Below are 22,445 nucleotides of genomic sequence, written 5' to 3'. Positions count from 1 at the left end.
ATATATTAAATTTCATATTACTTACTCAAAAAATGTTCTAATGCCATTGAGTAATTCCATAGTCTTTATTAGCAGACAGATTATATAGTATATAGTTTCATCTATATACCATATATTTCAACTTGAAAATCTAACATTTAATAACTACAAATGAGAATAGTATGGTGAACTTTATATACACACTATACACACAGAGTGACCCACAGAGGGTATACTTACTTTAACAGCTGTTAATTCATTTAATTTTCGCTTTTTCTTGTTTTTTTTTTGTTTTGTTTTTTTAGATTTAAACATTAGAAATAATGAAATGCATCAGATTAAGCTTTGAACAAAAGAAATTTTTGTTAAAGTACCACTGGAAGTTTGAAAATACAGTAGAACTACAAAGACAATTTAGGTGGGAGTTCCAAATGCATCCACTAAAGCGACTTACCATAACTTGAATTAGAGATAAGTTTGAAGCGGATGGGACAGTTCAGAATGTCTACGAGAAACGTTGCGATAGACCGCGGACATCGACAAGCCCCACAAAGCAAGAAAGGGTTCTAGAAACGTACTGATAGAGTTCAAGAAAATCTGTGCAGCAAATAGGTCGTGAGACAAGGATCTCAAAATCGAGCGTGAATCGCATTTTGAAGCACTGTCATTGAAACCAAGATACATTTCATGAATAGCTCTTGCTTTTAATGAATATTAGACCTGGATCTAAGAGAGCGGTTTTGCGTGAAGTACTTGGCAAGACATCTAGATGGACACTTTCTAACAAAGAATGTTTGGAGTGATGAGCCTACATTTAAATAGATTAGCTCTATGAAGCATGGCAATTGCACATACTGGGAATCTGAGAATCTACATATTACGGAGGAGTATCCATGTTAATTTACCAGAAGTTAGATCACGAATGCGAGTCATCATCAAAAATATTGATTCGACCATTATTTCTTGGCGGTACTCTGATTCCATTTACTTGAACTTGCTGCGGCAACTTGTCATACCGATCATTCAAGAGGACTTTGAAGATGTGGAATTTTATTCTCAGCAAGATGGGGCACCCCTCACTACCACTCTAATATAAGTGCCTACCCAGACGGGATTTTTCCACGCGAGTGGATTGGACGAAAAGGTTCAGTTGAGTACCTTCTACATTCAGCGGATCTCACACCACAAACTTTTTTTTTTTTAACCATCGCTTTGCCTGAACCAGAACGATCATCAGTTTGAAAACGTGTTCATAAAAATTCATTAGATACTATTTGTAGATTCTACTAAATTTTGCAAATTAAATGTATCTTAATAAACAATGACGTTTTCATTCAGTTTTGTGTATACTTTTTTAGAAATATATACACATACACGCATTGTTATGTTTCCCTCGGATGACTCGTAGAGATAACACAACGAGTTGTACAATTTAATTATTACATTTATTGTTCAATTACATACAAAGAACGCACTCACCCAATGTTCGTTATGAATAAACAAAAGTCATGTCCGCCATATATATATCAATGACGTTTTACTCCGACAGTCACACAAGACAACAACAATGAAACAATGAACTCAGACGAACCACATGACACACGGAACGTCAGACGAATTACATATCTAACAGTCCATATAACACCTCCCCACTGAAATTGATGCTACACAAGAAGTATCAACAGCAAAGTCTCTCTTGGGTTTTACGGGTTCTCTTGGACCGTCTTGGGTTGTCTGGTCCATACTCTGGAACGGGTAACATGGTCTTGGGTCTGGTTTGTCTTTGTGTTAGTGGCACAGTTTCCGAGATCTCCATCGGGTGATCTGTTGCAAATTCAAATACAGTGTTTTCTGCATCACCAGGTTCATTGTCTTCCTCAGTTGTGTACCGCGGTCGCAGCTGTTCCCAGTGTCGTCTCCACATCGGGCCATGAGGTATGACCTTCACGTTAAAGCAGCGAGTACCCAATGACTTCTTAATGATTGCTGGTACCCATCGGGGATCTTTGTCTCGGCGAGGTCCATAGTATAGTGCATACACAGGATCTCCGGCCTTGTACTGCCTGGTAACTTTAGCGACATCAGCCGAGCTTGGAGTCACCTGAGACTTATGTGCTTCCTTAGACTGTTTGCCTTGAGCAATGTGTCTACGGAAATTCCCAGAGTCTGGATAGCATTCCGACCCAGCAAATTAAGATCAGAGATCTTGGTGACTATGTAAGGTATAAGATCCTGCTTACCAGTTGTTGGATCCTTGGTTTGGCCCATGAAAGTTCCTAGAACAGGCAGGTTGTGCTTGCTGGCAGATTCATAGCGATGCTTGACATCTTGCAGCTTTGGTCTTCCAAGTTGTTTCCAGACTGACAAGGAAACAAAATTGCCTGTAGTAGCAGTGTCCAATTCCATTGTGAACAGTCTGTTCTGGATTGTTACTGGCACAATTAAACTATGAGTGTCTCGGGAAACTTCACCTAGGATCGCCTTGACTAGCTCAGCTTTTGTGATTCTTTTCACGGGAGTTTGTGAATGACCATTGCGTTGCTGATGTTGTTTTTTCCTACACACCGCTTGCAAATGACCCTTTTTGTCACAAAAATGACATTTGGTTTCCCTGAAAGGACAGTCTGTTGCTTTGTGGGCCTTTCCACATCGGTAGCATTTCTCCTGGTTTGTGGAATAAGACTGCTGATGTTTCTTTTGAGGACTCTTATTCCTGTTCTGCTGGACCTTGTACACCTGCTTGGTTTTGGAACCGTATACAGTTTCTTTTGCAACCTTTGCTGCGTCTTCAGTCTCAATGGCAACCTGGACAGCACGGGCAAAATCTAGTTCTGAGTCTTTTATCTTAAAAAGCGCCTTCAGAACCGCTTCATTGTTAACCGAACATATGAATCTCTGTCTCAGAGCTTCATCCTGTGGGTTGGTGATCGCTGGAAATCCGCCTAAAGATATCAACAACTTGATAATGGACGAAATCGTTGACTTCATGAAGGAACAGTTCGACCCTAAACTTTTCATTGTGAGAGAGCGTTTCAAGTTTTGGAGTGATATGCAGCGGAAGCCAGGCGAAACTCTCCAGGAGCTGGCAGCACGTATACGCCAGGATGCAGCTACCTGTGATTTTCCATATAACACGCATACTACTTAAGAAGTTAAATATTTTCTTATAAACCCTATAAGACAATAATATTTTATCTCTTTTAGAATAAAAATGTTGCACAAGTCAGTTCATTTTCATGATACCTTGTACCTGATAAGGTACTGTTCTATTCTGATTGTGCAGTAACTTCTACCTATTAAGCCGTCTTTCTCCTTTTGCGTTTATTTTTGTTAATGCTCCACAGTCGCTCTAAATTTATCATCAACCAACTCTCCAACTGACTTATCTGTTTAATCTATTTCTCAAACTTTAAACTCTTTATTGACTTCTAAACTTTGTTTACTGCCTTGAAGAAATTTTTTTTTTTAATCTTTTTACTGAAATTTTAAAAAATACTAAAACCCAACTCACACACTCCATTCTTTTGATAAAGATTTTCTCCTTATTTGTAAACACGAGTAGGAAATTTTCTTTCGCTGTTTGAACAAGCCCATAGGCAATATTTGAAGTACCCGTCAACTTGACCTTCACGATACATTCAACTTTACTACCGGGGTAGAGCTACACCAATAGTAAATATTTAATTGTCCATTATTTACATTATTTACATTTGACGGATATTTGTCCTCCTCTTGTTTGTTATTAACACAACGTTTCGGTTGATATACCCTCCAGCCTTCATCAGGTGTCTTGGGGAAATTTCGAACCTGGGTTCTCATTCCTAAGGTATTTTTCGATGTTATTATTATTATTATTATTATTATTATTATTATTATTATTATTATTATTATTATTATCATTATTATCATCATCATTGCTTTTGCACAGCTTCTAATAATGCTGGAGATGTACTACAGTGTCAGCTGTTCACTAGCAGTGAACTAAGGTAACACTCCATATTTTTCGAGCACCTTTCGGAGTATTCGAGCGGTTCCAAGCAGTGCTGTTTTCTGCAAGTGCTCCACCCTTATTGCAGTTCCTATTTGTTCCACGTACTTCTTGAGATTTTTGATCATTGTTCCCAGGGCTCCGACAATTATTGGTACTACTGCTACCTTTTTCATCGACCGCAGCTGCTAAACTTCCCAAGCTAACCTGTCATATCTCTCAACTTTTCTTTCTTCCTTATCGCATACTTGTTGTCTGTTAGGTATGCTATATCTATGATCCAGCATAGTTTGTTTTCTTTCTCAATTAAGACTATGCCTGGATTACTATTCTCTATCTCATGGTCGCACTAAATCATAAAATCTCATAGGATCTTTGCATTTCTAATTTCGACGATGCCTTCAGGTTTGTGGTCGTACCAATTCTTTGCTCTGTCAAGTCCATACTTGTTGCAAAGTGTCTAATGGACAAGCCTGGCTATATTGTTGTGACGTCTCTTATATTCCTTCTGGGCTAGTGGCGTACATTGACTGGTAATATGTCATATGGTTTCACCATTTTGTCCACAAATTCTGCACTTATCAGTTTCTGATATGTTGTCTATTCTGTATTTGATGTAATTCACTCTTAGTGCTTGCTCTTAGGCAGCACAGATTAGAGCCTCTGTTTCCAGTTTTAAATCACTTTTAGTCATCCATAGCCATCTTTTTTCTCTGTCTGTCTTATCTTCAACATGAAATTTCCCATACATTCTTTTCTTTATCCACCTATTTTCAGTTTCATTCATTCTCAAGTGCTTGTACAGTGCTTTATCTTTGCAATCTTTCATCCTACACAAGCCTGACCTGCTTACTTCTAATAATAGCGGTTCTATGGCATTTTTTTACATACCATGCTATGTTGTTTTCTTCTGCTCTAATGTTGTGTTCGCATCCAATAAGTCCTCTTCCCTCTCTTTTTCTTGGTACATACAGTCTTTCTGTGTCATTTTTGGGTGGAGTGACCCATATCTAGTTAGCAACTTCCTTGTCTTTCTGACTAAGCTGTTCAGTTTGTCTACTGTCCATGCGATTACCCCTGCTCAGTATTTAAGGAGTGAAACCACCCAGGTGTTGATAGCTTCGATCTTATTCCGTTCGTTTAATTTCGACTTAAGGATCATTCTCAGTCTGAGCAAGTACTCCACCTTAAATTTTTCTGTCATTTCTTTCTCCATCAATTTATCCATTTCCAAAATCCCCAAATACTTATAGCCCGTTTCTTCTATCTGCTTCATAACCTCCCCCGACGGTATCGTTAGCCCGTCCATACATTTAATTTTTCCTCTCTTCAAGACTAACACACCACACATTCTCAGTCCGAACTCCATTCTGTTATCAGCACTGAAGGTATACACCGTATCAACGAGGGAACTGACTTGGGCTTCATCTTTACCATAAAGTTTGAGGTCATCCATGAATAACAAATAGTTGACTTTTTGTTGGCGGCTTTTGAATACATACCTAACTTTTGCTTTCCTCCGAATCAATGTTAGTGGTATCAAGCAGAGTACAAAGATCAGTAGGGACAGGCAGTCCCCTTGGAAGATGCCTCTCCTAATTTCTACTGACCCTAAACTTCTTCTGTATGCTGTCAGGTCCGTTCTCCAATTCGCCATACTTTTTCCAAGCAATCGCTCAACATTCGATGCAATACTAAATAGGTTCATACACTCCATAATCCATTATTGACGATACTGTCCGTTTTTTCCCCCTAGACATATCGTCTGAAAGTGTATTGTATCCAGTGTGTCATCTTTATATCTTAGAAGGTTATAACGATGTGTTATGAGCAATTTAGTTACCATTTCTAGCAGTGATCAGTTGCTTGTTGTTATTATTTAGAGTTATACACTTCCATTAACCGCTTTTTCTGATCCCCAGTTTAAACAGCCTATTGTAAAGTATGGAAGATGCTGTTAGCAAGGTGGTAATAGGCTTGTAATTTGATGGATCTCTGCTTTTTTGTTTTTATGGAATCAATATTATTTTCCCCTCTAGCAGCCAATCCTGTGTTGATCCGAGTCCGCTTACCTTTTCATTGAATGGTGTTACCATAAAGCCATAAGTACAGGAAATCAAGTGGATGTAGACAGAAATTGAAGACTTTGTTAATCCCAGTTACCAGCAGTTCTTAGTAAGTTAGTGGATTCCCTACTAGTAAGCCATACTATGATCGTATTTTATTTTTCTTGTTCCCTTTTCTTCTTTCCTTTTGATCCATTGTGCATTTGTATTGTTTGGGCTTCATAATCCCTCCGAACATTGCTTCATATTCCCTTTCACTGTGTTTCATTTTCTGTTAATGCTGTGGTGTCTTTCAAGGTTATGGCATCTTTTCGTCTTATCTTTTACCTCTAAGTTGCGGTGACGTAAACAAACTAATACTGCAACTTAGTGGTAAAAGATATATATATGGCGGGTTTCCGTAGTTTCCACTACCAAATTCACTTACAAGGTATTAGTCGGCTCGGAGCTATGGTAGAAGACACTTGCCCAAGGTGCCACGTAGTGAAACTGAACCAAAACTATGTTGCTGTGAAAGGAAATTCTTAACCGCACAGCCATGCCTGCTATTCTCTCTGCTGAATCTTATAACACTTATTTGAAATATACGATATATGCTTTCACTCATAGGTTTGTTTAAGCAGTTCTTTTAGTCATTTCATTCTGTGCTTCTTTTCCATATCGACTCCTTTTCTTTCATTTCGCTACGTACAGATCTTTTCTTTTCTGATTCTTTTTTTTTTTTTTTCGCTCAGTTTCATATATTATGGGTACTTCTCATTTTTCCATGATGAGGTTTGGCTGTATGTCTAACTCTATTATAATCAAGTTTCCGTCTGTAATACCACTGCTGCTAAATACATCAGATCATAAACTCTATCGACATCCAGGCTGTTTTTCTCGCTTATTTATTTCTTTTTTTTTCCCCCACTAAAACTTCTTGTTTGTTTTTTTTATAAATTGATCAAGTGTTTACGTTTATCCATAGTCATTGATTTTTTCTAGTTTTCTCTTCTATTGTCTGAATTAACTCCGGTTGCTCTGTTGTGATGTGTGTTTGTAATGTGTAATTGTTATCAGGCGTGGTGTGAGAGAGTTTACTTTTGTTGTGACTGTGTATTTTGCTTGGACATTTCTATGGGAGCTTTATGGTCTTCATTTTTATTGATTTTAGTTATTTGCTTCTGTTTGATTGTGATTTGCTGTATTACCTTGTTTGTTTATTGTATTGGCTTTTTATAGTATGTTTTCTTTTGTTTAAGGGTCTCACTTATTGTATCTAAGGTCATTTCTGTTGTTTTCTTTCTTCTGGTTGGATCTTGGCTTTGTATGTAGCGAGTTCTTTTGTGATATTTTCATGTTTGTTGTGTATGGGTTTTTTTCCGTATGTCACCGGATACTTTTTGTTTCGTTTTGAATGTGCACTCTGTATTATTATTATTATTATTATTATTATTATTATTATTATTATTATTATTATTATTATTATTATTATTATTTTATGTTTGACTTTTACTTTACATTTCTACAAGTTGGCTCCAAGTCTCACCCAGAGACCTCAAGTGACAACAAGTTAGAAGTTCTTGTTGGTGTTATGCCTAGGGTGCCATATATTTGGTTTTGCACATAGTGTTGTTCTAGAGAATGTTTAAGAAGCCATAAGAAAATTATGTGTTTGTTTCAAAATTTGAGATTAAATAGAAAGTGTTTTGCGTAGGATATGGGCAGTTTCCATGAGCACTAACTTTTGAATTTCTGCCATTTTGGGGTATCCTGGTATCTGAGCTAGGTAGCATTTTATTATTATTATTATTATTATTATTATTATTATTATTATTATTAAAGTGGCCAGCTGAACGAAATGCTTTACAGTATTTCGCCCGTCGCTCCGATCTGAATTCAAATTCCGCCGAGGTTAACTTTGCCTTTCATCATTCGGGGTCGATAAAATAAGTGCCAGTTGAACACTGAGGTCGATGTAATTGACTCATCTCATTATTATTATTATTATTATTATTATTATTATTATTATTATTATTATTATTATTATTATTAAGGCGGCAAGCTAGCAGAATCGTTAGCACGCCAGATAAAATGCTTAGCGACATTTCGTCTGACTTTACGAGGTCAACTTTGCCTTTCATCTTTTGGGGGTCGATGAAATTAGGGCAAATTAAGTACTGGGGTTCATGTAATCAAATAGCCCTCTCTCCTACATTTCAGGCCTTGTGCTTATAGTAGAAAGGAACGAAGACAATGTACAACAGTCCTTGTATCTTGTCCCAATCCATGTTTGGCCAAACTGGAACGTTTACTTTTCCGCTTCCTTTGCGTTCTCACGAGTCAAGCGGACCAATTGTTGCCAGCGCCCTCTGGATAGCGGTTTAAGCATGCCATGGTTGTAATGCAGACATACGGCTACGCTACTTATAGATTTTCCCGGACAGTGAGCCGGTGTGGTCTTTGTAAGATTCGCTTTGCAGCAGGTCATCTCTTTGATGAAACTCCAATCCTGGGTCAAGAAAAGACCAAGATGAAGTGCCTGGCATGTGGAATGTTGTCAGGAGCCCTCTGCCGGTCGGGAGATCCGGTCGGTGGATGTTTTGTAAAAATGATCACATCAGTGACTGGCGTATGAAAGACCACCATATCGGTAAAATTAATTTTTAGGTATATAATTATAAAAATATAATTATAATTAAGGGCGCTGGAGAGCCAACGGCAATACGCTAGAAGTAGATGTAAAATGTCTGCAAGCCACTCTAAATTTGTTCTTTTTTTATAACACAAGGCTGAACGCGAGGAATGGACAAGAAGATTTATAAAATTTCGGATAACTCTCTATCTTAAGATTTCGTGTTCTGTAATTAAAATTACTTTACATTCTTCAGTAGAAATACACCGACAATATGTAAGCGAGAAATACATATACATACCGATAAATTTCTACGTACAGATATCAATATATACATACATTTTCCGCGTATACATTATATCTAATCGCCCGTCTCAGCCATGTAGTTAATGCCAGAAATAGTGCCGAAGTGAATATAGTACCGGAGCAAAATATAACTAAAGAACTCAAAATTATATATACGTATAAATTGAGGATATAATCACTAAAATGATTATATCAGTGGCTAGCGTACAGAAAAACACTACATCGTTAAAATTAATTTTTAAGTATATAGTTATAAAAATATAATTATAATTAAGGGTGCTTGATGGCCAACGCCAATACGCTAGAAGCAGATGTCAAATGTCTACAAGCCACACTAAATTTGTTCTCTCTTTATAACACAAGGTTGAATGCGATGGAATGGACAAGAAGATTTATAAAATTCCGTGCATATAGAGTTTATTTTGAACTGGTAGTGTTCCTTAGTAGCACTGCTAGGCTAGAGATTTTTGGAAATTAGCCATGGTGGATGAAAGCAATGTTCTTGAAGAAACTAAGCCTCGACGAAAATGAAGTAGCTGGTCTCTTCCGAATGAGTTTCAGGCCTGGGTACCACCACAGCTATCTTCCAAAAATCCCTAGCCTAGCAGTGTTACCGAGGAATACTGCCAGTTCGAAATAAACTCTACATGCACGGAAGCGCTGTCAGATGGAACTGTCCAAGATGTGCGCAGAGCGACGAAGCAAAGCAGGAGCGTCTTTCGTCTTAGGCAAGACAAGTTGTAAGAAATGAATAACTAAAATCTACTGCCGTCACTCACAATCGAAATTGACTTGGTATCCTCGTGTACCATTATTTTTTTATTTTTTTATTTATCTATTTATTTATTTATTTATTTATTGCTAATGGATATTGGTGCCCATGTAGGTTCGAACAGAAACAGACACTCGCTTGATCGAATGGAGCTTCAAGAATTTAGTAGCCAGTGGAAGAGAGAACTGGCGCTTTCTAATGGACGCAAAGAGAATAAAAACTAATGATTACCGTCAGCGTGATTTGAACTCAGAGTGCAAAAATAGTTGAATCCCTTCTGTCCGATACTCCGACGTTTCTGTCGGCTTTTCATTATCTACATATGTAAAACTTTCTCTTGGTTAAACGTCGAGCCAACGACGCGAATCTGTTTGCGTGACCCTGATAGAAATAGTAGCCCAAAATTCATGAGATGAAACACCTGCTATCCCCCAAAAAGCTGATGTCACATTGGATAGTGTAGCCATAGATTCAGTGAGAAACGTAGTTCATTTGTGTTCTGGGGCTTAACAACTCTGTATTCAATTTCTCACTCCCGCCTTCCTTTCCCTCCTTTCTTTCTCTCTCTCTCTCTCTCTCTCTCTCTCTCTCTCTCTCTCTCTCTCTTTCTCTCTAACTCTCTCTCTCTCTCTCTCTCTCTCTTCCTTTCTCGCTTTCTCTCTCTCTCTCGCTTGCTCTCTCTCTCTCTCTCTCTTTCAATTGCTCTCTTTTTCTCTCTCGCTTGGTCCTCTCTTTCGTTTGTTCTCTCTATCGTTTGTTCTCTCTCTCCCCCCCTCTCTCTCTCTCTCTCATATATGTATTCTTTTATTCTTTTACTTGTTTCAGTCATTTGACTGCGGCCATGCTGGAGCACTGCTTTTAGTCGAACAAATCGACCCTAGAACTTATTCTTTGTATTTATTGTATCGGTCTCTTATACCGAAGCACTAAACTACGGGGATGTAAACACACCAACATCGGTTGTCAAGCGATGGTGGGGGAATAAACACAGACACACAAATACATATATATATATATATATATACACACATATATACATATATACATATATATACACACTCACACGCGCACGCACACACTCACATCACACACACACACACACACTCATATATATATATATATATATATATATATATATATATATATATATACATTAGCACGCCGGGCGAAATGCTTGGCGGTATTTCGTCTGCCGCTACGTTCTGAGTTCAAATTCCGCCGAGGTCGACTTTGCCTTTCATCCTTTCGGGGTCGATTAAATAAGTACCAGTTACGCACTGGGGTCGATATAATCGACTTAATCCGTTTGTCTGTCTTTGTTTGTCCCCTATGTGTGTAGCCCCTTGTGGGTAGTAAAGAAATAACACTCATATATATATATATATATATATATATATATATATATATATATATATATATATATATATATATATATGTATGTATATATATATATATTCCCTCTGTATTTCTCGGTTTTCCTCTTCATAACTGTTTAAAATATTGAGTTTTGTTATGTGTGTTTATGTACATCAGTGAATGTGTTTCTTTGATGTATTACACAGATTTACTTCAAACATTTACAAAACATGCACAAATACATACACAGGCATGCACATACAAATACATGCATAATGGCGGACACATGTATAAATAGTAGCTCTGATGCCTCTACTTAAGCATACGTTCGTTCACAAATACATATATGCATACACATGAACGAGCATGCATACATACACACACAGTTATACATAGCTACAGATAGGTTCACCCGCACATATATACACACATTCCAGAAGTGGACAGAAACATACAGATATACAGACACACACGTAGTCACACACAAGCACACACACACATAATCACATACATATGCACGAACGCGCGTTAAACAGGTAGAAATTTCGATGGACATGTAAACATACGCGGCTTCATAAACACATGCACATGGAAAGGCATATTCACAGGCATACATGTAGCGACACACTGATACACATGTATATAGATAGGTGCAAACAGGAAAAATTAATATCGGTAAAAATACATAGAGAAACACACACAGACAGTCACATACAAATACACGTTACCTAGGCATACATTGGCCTACACTGATACATACAGATACTGACAGACGCATGCACACAGACATGCATATAAATACATATAAATAAATACACATACACACGGAAGCGCGCGCACACACTAATTCATAGTTCAGTTTCTAATATATCTGACTACATGTTACATACGTATCTTTTCTTTCTCTTTATTAGATCACCAATAAACAAAAAGTTGTAATCTAAACGAAGTGCAGGTTCATTGATAAAAACAACTCGCCTACCTACCAACCAGTCAACTTGATATAAGCATAATAACGATGTAGACTGCTTCTGCATCACTTCAGATCTCTAATTTGATTCCACATCAGCTGTAAACTATCACCAACAGGTAGCAAACTACACGCTATTCTCACAACAGCTTCGCTGCTGCTTGCTCGCTCTACAACAGATTCACAAATACACGCTATTCCCTACAACAACAAAAAAACTAACTTAATCGCTGGCTTCATACTCAAAAAAGAAAACCAGATTCACTCGAAGTCCGATATTCATAGCACAGGTTCAGATTTACAGCGCAACACAACTCTTTAAACTAATATTAAGTTTATTGTTGGCTTTACTACAGATTTACACGGTCTCCCGTAACAGTTTCATAAGCAACCTCACAACAGAATTCTTTGATGCTTCTTAATTGTCACAAGTTCGAAGTTGTTCAGCTCTCACATGTGCCAAATCACATGCTAACCTCAGACAAGAGTCACATCTATGATTCCTATTGCAGTTACTTGCTAACCTAATAACATGTAACGAGCTTACATGAAGACTCACTAAGTCATTCCTTTGCTCTAACAACTGTTTTATAGTTTATTCGTTATTCGCTGTTCGAACAGCGATTTTACGGTTACCTGAAAAACTCTCAACACTTATACCTCCACCCAGGATTTCCATGTCTACCAGGTTATCTATTTTTATAGATCTACTCGTCATCAGTACATCAGGTTTAAACTTAACCTCGGGCCACACAGTACATCTACAGCTATTTGCTCACTTTGCAATACATACACAGTAACCAACAACTTCTGCAACATTTTCAGAATCGTCCACTCTCTACATAACTCATAAGTCACAGATACCGCACTCGCCTCTGATTGATTGCTAGAAATTATAAAAGTTTGCAACATGTTCTCTACGTATTCGCAAACTGCACAAAAAATAGCAACCAACCCACTTACTTGCTATACAGAAGATGCCAATTTAACCTCTACCTACTCGTAACCGGAACTGCAAAACATACCCAATATCTACCTACCATTTTCAAAAGAATAAATTTTCCACTCATTCACTGCCCGAAAGACAAAGAACAAATAGCAGCCAATAAGCAGATTACCAATTTAAAACACACTAGAAAAACAATAAACTATCAAGCAACTTCCAAACCACACTGAACTACATGTAACGAACACAACAACCAACCTAGTAAACATAAAGTAATCAATTCCCCATACAGAGCCACCCTTACCTACCGTTACCTACCGTTACCTACCGTTTAGCGCTCGAAGAACATTGAAACGAGCATTCGAGGTAAGTAAAAACTTTGCCTTCTCTACCATTTATATATTTTCATTTATTTTCAAATCATTTTTCACTATTTGAATTTTTCCTTGTTTGAATTGTTTTTACTCTACATGTGAACACAGTGTTATTCTCTCTCTCTCTCTCTCTCTCTCTCTCTCTCTCTCTCTCTCTCTCTCTCTCTCTCTCTCTTTCTCTCTCTCTCTCTCTCACTCTCTCTTTCTCTCTCTCTCTCTCTCTCTCTCTCTCTCTCTCACACACACACACACACACACACATACACACGCACACAAACACACACACGCACACACACAAACACACACACACACACTTTATCGCTCTCTTTCTCTCTTTATCTTTCTCTATCTCTCTCTATCATTCTTACTTTTTCTCTCTCTTTTATTTCACTATATCTCTCTTTTTCTCTCTCACACACTTTCACTTTCTCTCTCTCTCTCTTTTATGTCTTTGTCTGTCTTTCTCTCTCTCTCTCTCTCTCTCTCTCTCTATCTATCTATCTATCTATCTATCTTTTCTATTTCTATTTCTCTCTCTTTCTTTTTCTCTCTCTATCTCTCTCTCTTTTCTCTCTCGCTCTCTCTTTCTTTTTCTCATTTTCTCTCCACCTCTCTCTTTTTCTTGCTATATCTCTCTCTCGCTCTCTCTTTTCTCTCTATCTCTCTTTTTTCTCTCTCTTTCTCTTTCCTTAAAAATAAATTCTAGGGTCAAATGTCCTCAACTAAAGCAGCATTTCCCAACCTGGTTACACGGAAAAGTTCAGAGGTCTAACATAAAAATTTGGGAACTGGGACACAGGCTCATTGAAAAGGGCCACAGGCCCAATAAAAAGAGCCACACAACTGCCACTCTGTTCCTAAAATTTTCTCTTACTATTTGCAACTCTCTCTTTCTCCCTTTCTCTCTCTCTCTCTCTTCCTCTCTCTCCTCCTCTATCTCTCTTTCTTCCTCTCTCTCTCTCTCTCTCTCTCTGATATGCATAGTTAAGCGAAAGCGTTTTTTACAGTGCATCGCTGGGAGTTTCATGCATGCATTTGATTAAATACATAAATACCCTTCAAACTTTGGGCCTCACGGGGGCAGTGACAAGTGACGGAGGCCTTGAGAAGACCTGTCAAGCCAAGTGAGATCGTTGTCGTGGCCGATGCCGATGTCTCGTAACTGACACCCCTGCTAGTGGGACGTAAAAAAAAGCACCCACAACACTCTCAGAGTGGCTGGCGTTAGGAAGGGCATCCAGCTGTAGAAACTAAAACCCAATCAGACTGAAACCTGGTGCAGCACTCCAGTTTTCAGTCAAACCGTTCAACCCATGCCAGCATGGAAAACGGACGTTAAATGACGATAATGGCATGCGTACACATACTTATGCATGATTATAACTATAACGATTATAATTATTATTGTTGTTGGTGCACTTATCATTACCTATTTTAATATATTAAAATATATACGGAATTTTTAACGGTAAGACAGCAGTTCGGTGCAAAGAAACTTTTAATCTGGATTTATATATACTTTTTATCAGCTTCTTCGTTTTGCTTACACTGAAACACAAGCATCTGTGTGTTTGTGTGTCTGACAGTATTACTACAGGTAAGTCAATTATGTCTGCATGTTGCCGGTTTCCATATGTAACGTTAATGAAACAACATACTGATGTATATGAACATAAAAAAAGTAAATATTATACACACACACACACACATACACACACACACATACACACACATACACACACACATACATGTATACACAAGCACGCGCAGACACAGTGTTTGTAACTACTTGTAACTACTCCACAGCTATGGTATTACGTTAACCTCGCATCAAAAACTATGGAACAATCTGATACCGTAGTACCATCCACGATACATATATATATATATGCGCGTTCGCACATACAGACAACTTTATGTTGTACGTATATATAACTATATACGAAATAACATGTACGTCACTGTTGTGGCATGTATGTGTGCGGACAAGTAAGTTAATTTCACACAATGTTTACACAAACATGCACATAGATGTATACACACACACACACACAAAACACACACACACACACACACACACACACACATTTGTATATGAGTGTGTGAACGTATATGTATGTCTACATGAGCAGGCATGGAATTGTGTTTAAGAAATTCGTTTCACGTCCACGTGGTTTCAAGTTCCACTGCACCTGTATGACATCTTAGGTAAGTATTTTCTACTAAAGCTTCAAGACTAACGACTTTTAAGCGAAGCCGACAAAAGCAAACCTTCTGCAAGCCAGTTGTGTGTGTGTGTGTGTGTGTGTGTGTGTGTGTGTGTGTGTGTGTGTGTGTGTGTGTGTGTGTGTGTGTGTGTGTGTGTGTGTGTGTGTGTGTGTGTGTGTGTGTGTGTGTGTGTATGTGTGTCGGTATGTCAATAGCTGCTTTCACGTTGACACCACTCTAAACCAGGAATTTGTTTTTAATATTATTATTTTTATTTTTGTGGGGTTTTTTTTCCCCGTAACTTCGAGGTTCAACTATTAGTGTTTGATAAGATGATATCCAGATCTAAAGTTAAATTCTAGGGTCGCTATCAATCGACTAAAGCAGTATTTCCCAACCTGGGTCTACGACAAAGTTCACTGGTGTCACAGAAAAATTTGAGAATTGGGGCACAGGTTGAATGATGTGGGGGTACATAACTACCACTCTATTTCTTCCTAAAATGTTCTATTAACTATTGAAACTTACAAAAAGACACACACACAAACACACACAATGTATTTTCTGTATCTTAAGTTTCGTCATAACAGGAAAAAGAATTCATTTGACACTTCGATAATAATTTATCATTGATGAATAAAGTATTAAGCTGGCATTGGAAAGTATTGTATGAATTAAATATTACGTTACTGAATTTGAAGTTTACACATCCGGTGACACTCTTTGAGTCACTTTGTTGAACTTTTGGACAGTGTAAAGTTTCTGAATGGCAAAATGCTTGAAGAACAAATCTTAGCTGCCAAAAGTGACTTTTAGATATATTTGAAAGGCTAAATTTACTGAACAAAGTTACAAGAAAAAATACAAATCTTAAATTTGCAAAGAAGTTACAAGTGCTTTCTTTTGAAAATTAGATCTATTCAAATTAGATATTAGTAAGGAGTTGATGCATTTTCGACCCCTTTCCGCTACTGAGGAGGAGCTGCAAAAGGGTTGTATCTCAGTGTACATCCAGCACTTGAAGAAATTGCAGAATGATAAGGAAATTAGGTTCAATGATCTGGAAATGAACATTCCAAGTTGGGTGGTAAACTCGTTTGGGACATATCCAGCTAATGATATCAGACAACAAGAAAGCCGTACTGGGCTAATCCGACTACTTAAGCTAAATTTAATCATAGGCTCAATAACAAACATGTCAACAAGCAGTGAAATTGTTATGGCGTCCCCATTGCTTTGGCAGAAACTAAAATTATAACTCATTGCTTGTTCTAGTTGAATCAAATTTTAGCCGGGTACCTTTCCTATTATCAAAAGTTCACACTCAGACAAGCTGAGATGATCTTCATTTGTCGTTAACCATTGACCCTGATATTGAGAAGCCTGCAAAACTGCCTCAGTCGCAATGACTTCACCGAATGAATTCCGTAAAAAGTTTATATGATATATCGTTGTATTTTAATAAAATATTTTTTGTGCACAAAACATGTTTATCTTTCAGACGTTATAAACTTTGTGGTGGCAATGAGAGTTTGTATTATATCACAAAAAATGATATACGTTTGTAAATGGTTGTTTCATGAACCCACTTTTTTCTGAAATATAGAGAATATAATAAAGAATAAGTGTGTAATTGATAGACGCTGATATTTTTATGGAGCTTATAACGTTAATGTTCGAAAACAGGTCACTGCTGAGAAAAAATTCTGTCTATTATAAATTTTTGTTCGTAAATTGTTTCCATGATATTTTATCGATTTTTTAAATATTCATCGAAATAAATTTCCTGATAATAAAACTAATTTAAAACAATTAAAACTTAAAATATTGCAACGATTCGAAATTTACAAAATTTATTTTTAATAAGTTTTTAATTTTTTCCTGGGAGATCGGTTTCTACCATTTACTATTTATTAGAAAATTGAAATACATATTTCATTTATAATATTTAAAGGTCCACAGAAAAATTTTAAGATCCTAAGGTGGGACATGAACTAAATTCGTCGGGAACCATTGAGCAAATAATGCAATAACAAACAGTGCCTGTTATGGCTGCAATCCAGGAAATGAAACAAGTAAAATACACACGGACACACACGCATATATGTGTGTGTGTGTGTGTGTGTGTATATATACATAAATTGTGTGTATATACACATATATATACTCTGTATGTATATATATATATATATATATATATATAGATATGCAGGGCAGGGAATCATCAATTAGTAATAAAATTAATAATTAACAATTTCTGCCGGGTAGCTCAGTATGAAAATTAACGTGAGTTATTTAGACATTAACAAATTTATTAGAATATTTAGCTGAAGATCAGAATAGAGTATTATGTACTCTTAACTGTGAAACAATTGTACTAAATTAACTAAAAGGCAAGTGTTTTTTGCTCTTCTCTATTGTTTTTTGTTCTGTGTGTATCAAAAATATCGCTATCAATCTGGAGTAATAATTTGTAGTTTTGAAATCAGTAGTTCTTTGACTGCTATTTCTGAATTCTCAGTATGTTGGAGAAGCAGGTTACTGTCAATCCCTATATATTTATGATTATATATATATATATATATATATATATATATATATACTGTATATACACACACAGATAAATAGGGGTGTCTCTGGGGAGAGAAGATGCATGTGTATATAAATATATCAAACATAACTATACACATGCATGTTTATCTTTATACATGTAGTGCATAATAAACATTATGTATATATATATATATATATATATATATATATACATACATATTTGAAGAAAATCAGGGGGTAGGGGGAATGTTGGCCACCTCGCCTAGCCAGCGGGGTGCCGTCATTCGAAAACTAAAACGATGCAAAGCGCAATGTGATCGGCAGCGTGTAGCATCTGATGTTCTGTTCGGTCACGTGGTCATGTGACACCAATATATATATATATATATATATATATATATATATATATATATTGGTTGAACGATCTGATACTACATACATCCACCTTACTCCATCTAAATATAGTTGTTTTGAAGTACCGAGGAAATTTTTGTAAGTTTGTGTTAAAAGTAGTCTCTAGAGGAAAATTTGGATCATGAGATTAGTGTTCAATAAAGGAATGTAAGCGACAATTCAAATAAGAAAGACCAAAAAATAATGATAATACAAGCAATGTCCCTTAATTTGTTATAAGGGTTTTCTAGTCCCTTGATCGTTATAAAGGGTTTTCTAGTCAACGATTAATCATGTTACTGTTATCAAGTGACCAACCACATGAAACTTAGATAAAATTGCTGTTATAATTGTACTGAGAATATCAAGTATTGTATTAATATGTTTAGATATTGATTTCATTGGGATTGATATAAGAATTGGATTGTGATTATGATGTGTAAACGTTTGAGGATATTGATATAGAAATGTGTCTATTTTAGAAATATAGGGACTAATGTATATTTTATTGTATCGAACTTACAGTTACATTCATACGATGCATTTCATGTTCACGAAGTTCGCGCAACGACGTGAGCCTCTTAAAATGCAGGAGACACGTTCATCCTACCTCTTCTATGCAAGTAAATTTGATGAGAATATATGCATATCACCATTTATTTGATGATGAGAATATGTACATATCCATTATTTGTATGTGGTGTGCGAGTAGAGTATGTATTAAGAAAAATTTATATTCCCAATGCAATACGGACTCAATGTAATCAATAATTATGACCGCTTTATGGCTAATTGCCTAACTTCACTACAAGCAAACAAATGTTTCATGATATCGCAAGACACTATAATGACGCCTTGACTAGAAGTGGATACGATGTAAAAACTGTATCTAATGAAAACAAGGGAAGTACTAACAAGAGTAAATTAAATGAAACAATATAATTTGGTTAAACCTTCCTTTTCAAATCTTTCAGTAGCAAATTCAACAACACAAATTGATCACTAAGTATATCAGCTCATTCAAAAAATTTTTACAAAATCTTCAACAACAATAGTTAAATTGTCATAATCATATATGTCCAAATTCTTGCTTCTTCAAACGACTAATCATCATGAATCTAATACGAATTTTTTTTTTAAATCAATCAAAATAAGTGTTTCATTTCGAAGCCAACCCACACCATTATTTGTATAAACACAAGTAACGACACAGCCTTGTCTTCTTACATGTGTACCATAAACAATATATATGCATCATGTAACGTAGATTGGGACACCATCAAATGAGGATTTTTACTAAGACGATAAGAAAACTTACAATTTATGCGCAACGGAAACGTATGAAATATTATTTGCAACAAAAACTCATTAATAAACACTAAGAACTATTTTCAGCAAGTTGGCACTGACTGTTTGATGAGTATAATTATTTTTATCCCCAAATAGAGATCATCTATCTCAATTTCCCTATACTTGATTTGATTCAATTCTGACAACCCACCTACAAAAGTTAATACCGCGTTCCCCACATACATACGTATAAGAAGATATTTTCACGACGTCGTTTTACATATATGTAAATGGCCGTTTGACTTGTATGAGAGAGATCAGAATAACGTAATTAATTGCACATGAAAGATTCAGAAACTAACAAAAACGTTGTAAAGCTGAAGTCATATGAATGTAACCATAAGTCCAATACAAAAGGTACATAATAACTCTTTTTATTTTATACATTACATCTGTATATAGTATAGATTATTAATATCTCAATATAATATCATCTAATTTTCCAAATACAATTTTAATGACTTTTTAAAATCAAGTGAAACAAGCAAAGATTTCATAAACGCTGAAAAGATAGCAAAGTGAACACACAAATCAGAAAACCTTCGAACAACAATCAAGATTCAGCATACTAGCAATTTTTGTCTTTGTTTTTAATTATTTGTAAAGCCCTTCAAATGTCTTTAATACGGACCATTAATGCATATATGTGGTGGTGAGGGTATGTAAGTCATGTATATACATGTATGTGTGCATATGCGTGTGTACATAGGCATATATTTATTGCTAATTTTGGACATGTACACGCTAGCATACACACAAACATACACTCACATACAATGAAGAGAGTGAAAGATGAATTATAAAATTTATGTTAATGCATACTTTTTGCAAGCATTAACATTTGGTTTTTATCTTAATTATTATTCATCATCATAATGTTATATTTATTAAATTAATGTATTCATTTTTTTTTTTTAAGCTTTGAGAATTAATTTTATGGGTGTTCGTAACAGAGGTTATGGCAATGGAGAATGAACAGATCTGCATCTCTCTCTCTCTCTCTCTCTCTCTCTCTCTCTCTCTCTCTCTCTCTCTCTCTCTCTCTCTCTCTCTCTCTCTCATGGGAGTATTAAATTTGGGAGGATCATTGCTACTACACACAAACATAGTAAACCGCATGCAAAAAGAAAAAATGAAATAATTGGTGAATATTAATATGAATTAAAAGCCCATCCAGTTGATTTACAATGCTTCACAAATCATTAACACATGATGTTTCCTATCTGACTACAACTGGTACCAAAATATTACTGTTTCTCTCGACTAACAAGCCGTACCAACTCCATCTCCAACCCGTTATACGTGCAGCTGCTGTTCCAATTGTCCTGATTAAGCATTTTTTTTATCTGAACCTTTGTTTTCAGAAACCGAAACCTTTGGGAATTTATCATAAAATCCCACGTCAGCCCTGATCCCGCAGATCTTTGCGCAGAAACGTTCCAACTCTGATGGTCACGTCCTTCTTTTGTTAAGTATAACATAATTAGGATATTTTCTGAAGCGTCCTTCCTTTTTTTTTTCTATTTGATGTTTTTTGTTTCTATTTGATTTTTGTTTGTTTTTGTTTTTTTCACATTGTAAGGTGCGATACGAGGGGAATTTAGTTGTAACTTGTAACTACTTGCTCGTCGAGCAAGCAAGCAAGTAGAAGCTCTCTTGGGGTTTCATTTTCGTTCTCGAACGTTGTTATTTGACCCTGGGTCAATAATGATAGAGTAGGCTTATGATTAAAGCATTCCAGTTGTGACCATTTCATCTTTTAAAGATATTTTTGGGAGCTATATCATTGAAAATAGCCTTTATTTATTTAAATCGGTTGGGTATAATTTGAAGGAGATTTGGCTACTAATCTCAGCAAATCCAGAGATCATGAACTAGGCATCACTACTACTGCTGTCATTGCTTTGCCTTAGTGAACTCTGATTGAGCAAATCCACGATCAGAAATGTTCCAGCCGTGACCATCCTGTCATTTCATAAATTAAGGAGTTCATGGAGTGGATTGTCCAATCTGCACTTCTTTCCTGGATGCAACAACATGCACAAATTAAAACCGAATATCAACACTTATCTCTACTAGATTCGATCACGGAACCTTTATTTCAAAACTGCTGTTTCAATGTTAACAAATCACTTTTAAAAAAATTATAATAAAATTACAGAAATCCCCCCCTTCAGGATCCGTTTTTACCCGCTTTTTTTTTTTTATCATTGCATTATTCCCCTTTTCTGTTTGTTGTATCCGCCCCTTTATATTTTTTTTCTCTGTAAAAACCCGCCCACTTTTTCTCTTTCTCACTTCCCTTGATTTCCCCCTTCCCTCATTTTCCCTCTTACTCTCTCCCTCTCTCTCGCTCTCTCCCTCATCTACAGTCTACTGTTCTCTGTTTCCGCCTTTTTATCCTTATCTCTGTCCTTTCCTCCTCCAACTCTGCTTCTTTTTCTTTCTGTACTTGCCCTCATTTAATGTTTTACTTATTTATTTATTTTATTATTTGCATCACTCACCGCAAGCAATCCACCCTCACCCCCACTCCCCATTAAAAAAAACTATTATTTTTAATGTAAGTT

At 36.3% G+C, this 22,445-nt stretch overlaps 1 protein-coding gene across 9 annotated transcripts in view; it reads left to right on the top strand.

Moving 5' to 3' along the window:
• Positions 1-22,445, top strand: part of LOC106882686 (vitamin D3 receptor) — an 886,520-nt gene that overhangs the window by 212,243 nt on the left and 651,832 nt on the right. For all 9 annotated transcript variants that reach the window (XM_089348112.1, XM_089348109.1, XM_089348107.1 and 6 more), the window contains one exon: positions 11,996-13,363. The gene's annotated coding sequence lies outside the window, so the exon portion shown is untranslated. The remainder of the gene's footprint in view (positions 1-11,995; positions 13,364-22,445) is intronic.

The sequence above is a fragment of the Octopus bimaculoides genome, chromosome 2 (genome assembly GCF_046866305.1).
Source record: "Octopus bimaculoides isolate indiv1 chromosome 2, ASM4686630v1, whole genome shotgun sequence".
Taxonomy (NCBI): domain Eukaryota; kingdom Metazoa; phylum Mollusca; class Cephalopoda; order Octopoda; family Octopodidae; genus Octopus; species Octopus bimaculoides.
Note: the sequence above shows the minus strand (reverse complement) of the source record. Positions and strands in the feature narration are given on the sequence as shown.